Source organism: Triticum urartu, chromosome 3A, assembly GCF_056163025.1.
Source record: "Triticum urartu cultivar PI428250 chromosome 3A, HENAU_Tu73, whole genome shotgun sequence".
Taxonomy (NCBI): Eukaryota; Viridiplantae; Streptophyta; class Magnoliopsida; order Poales; family Poaceae; genus Triticum; species Triticum urartu.
In genome coordinates this window covers 436,915,143-436,917,872 of record NC_141875.1, presented here as the reverse complement: position 1 = coordinate 436,917,872, position 2,730 = coordinate 436,915,143, and positions in this window count along the sequence as shown.

Here is a 2,730-nt window from a genome sequence, read left to right as displayed (position 1 = left end):
TTCGAGTCCACCAATATGACTGCTTGAGGTCATGGTACATCTTGTACTTCCAGGGTGGATAGAGAGGAGTGAATTGTGAGCCTCATTCATAATGACTTTACGAAGGTCACCTTTAGGCACAACAATGCGATCCTCGAAGAATAGAGTATCCTTGTCATCAAGGCGATAGCACTTGTACTTGGGTTGACTCTTGGCAATCCCAATCTTCACCTTCTTCACCATAGCATCAAGAAGTTGAGCCTCACGAATCTGATCTTCCAAAGTAGGAGAGACTTGGAGGTTGGCGAGGAAACCTTGAGGAACAACTTGCAGATTGAGTTTGCGGAAAGCTTCACAAAGCTCGGGTTGGTAAGGCTTGAGAATCAAACTGTTGCAGTAAGCCTTCCTGCTCAATGCGTCCGCAATTACATTGGCCTTGCCTGGAGTATATTCGATACTCAGATTATACTGTTGAATCATTTCGACCCAACGAGTCTGCCTGAGGTTGAGATTAGGTTGAGTGAAGATGTACTTGAGACTCTTGTGGTCAGTGAAGATGTCCACTTTTATTCCCAATAAGAGATGTCTCCAAGTCAGAAGAGCATGCACAACTGCCACCAACTCGAGGTCATGAGTGGGGTAGTTCTTTTCATTGGGCTTCAACTGGCGAGAGGTATAGGCCACAACTTTCTTCTCTTGCATCAACACTGCACCAAGACCTTAAAGAGAAGCATCACAGAAGACCTCGAACGGTTTGGATTCATCAGGAGGAGTCAGAACTGGAGCAGTGACTAATTTCTCTTTTAGGGTGTTGAAAGCGATGTCACATTCAGGAGACCAAACGTACTTCACGTGCTTCTGGAGAAGGTTGGAAAGAGGCTTCGCGATCTTTGAAAAGTTCTCAACAAACCTTCGACAATAGCTTGCGAGACCAAGGAAGCTGCGGATTTGCTTCACGTTCTGAGGTGGTTCCCAATTTACAATTGCAGTCACCTTCTGAGGATTCACCGCTATGCCCTTGGCAGAGATGATATGCCCAAGGTAGAGAACCTCATCGAGCCAAAACTCGCACTTTGAAAACTTGGCATAGAACTGATGTTCTCTGAGCTTATCGAGCACCAAACGCAAGTGCTTGGCATGATCTTCCTTGTTCTTGGAAAAAACCAAAATGTCATTGAGGTAGACCAAGACAAAGTCATTTGTGTAGGCGTTGAAGATGAAGTTCATCATGCGAGAGAATGTCGGAGGAGCGTTGACGAGGCCGAAAGACATGACAGTGTATTCATATGAACCATAGCTTGTTCTGAATGCTGTCTTGGGGATATCTTGTTCACGAATGCGAATCTGATGATAGCCCATACGGAGATCAAGCTTGGAGAATACTTGAGCACCTTTGAGTTGTTCAAATAGCTCATTGATGTTGGGAAGTGGGTACTTGTTCTTTATATTCTTCTTGTTCAATGGACGGTAGTCAACACAAAGTCGGTCCGTTCCATCCTTCTTCTTCACAAAAAAACTCCACAACCCCATGAAGAAGAACTAGGTCGGATGAGACCCATTCGCTCTTGAATATCGAGTTGATTCTTCAGCTCCTTCAACTCTTCAGGTCCAAGCTTGTAAGGACGTTTACAAACAGGTTCCGTGCCAGGCTCAAGATCGATGAAGAATTCAACTGGCTAGTGCGGAGGCATTCCTGGGAGCTCTTCAAGAAAGACGTCTTGATATTCGCAAACGACCGGAATTTGCGAGATGGCATCCAGCTCGCCCTTCTCATTGAGAGAAAATAGACGGATGGTATTATACCTTGCGGCAAAGACAATTACATCCTCAGACGAATGAGTCAATTGAATCTGCATGGCGGCACAATCAAGCTGAGCCTTGTGCTTAGAAAGCCAGTCCATTCCGAGAATAAGATCAATATCCGAGTTTCCAAGCACCATTGGAGAAGCCAGAAACTTGAAATCACCCATCATGATAGAAATATTCGGAACCATCATGCTAGAACTCAGACGCTTAGCCGGAGAAACAACTTGCAATGCTTTAGGTAATGCCTTAGTGCCAAAGTTGTGCTCCGATGCAAATGGGAATGACATGAAAGAATGCGATGCACCAGAGTCAAAAAGAACTTTTGGAGGAACATCGTTAACAGGAAGGTTACCCATGATGACATCTGATGAGTCCTCTGCCTGAGCTGCATTCAGCAAGTTGACCTTGGTGTGCTTGGGGTTATGCTTGACCACTGCGGTGCTGGTAGACCTCACAGGAGGTGGAGGAGGAGGAAGACGCCTCTGATTGAAGCATTTGTTGGCATAGTGACCCTTCTGTTGGCACTTGTTGCACGTGACCTCCGAGAGCGGACGGTGATACGGAGCACTTGATCTTGGAGCTTGAGTAGAAATCTTGTTCTGAAAGCCAGGGTTGGGTGGGTGGGAATATCCATTGCCACCTTTGCTCTTCTGCTGATAAGGCTGACGGAACGGAGGAGGAGGCAGCCAATACATTTGCTGCTTAGCCACTTGAGTTGAGGAAGAAGGAGTTGCATCTCTGACTCGCTTCTTGGAAGCATCGCACTTCAGTTGGGCAGCCTCTTGCTTCATTGCCATGTTGTAAAACTCATCCTACTTCTTGGGCTCAAAAAGGACGAGAGCTAGTTGGAGTTCTTCTCTATGACCACCCCTGAACTGGTATATCATGCTCTTCTCGTCAGGGACGTCTTGCTTAGCGAAACGGGCGAGCTTCTGAAACATGATG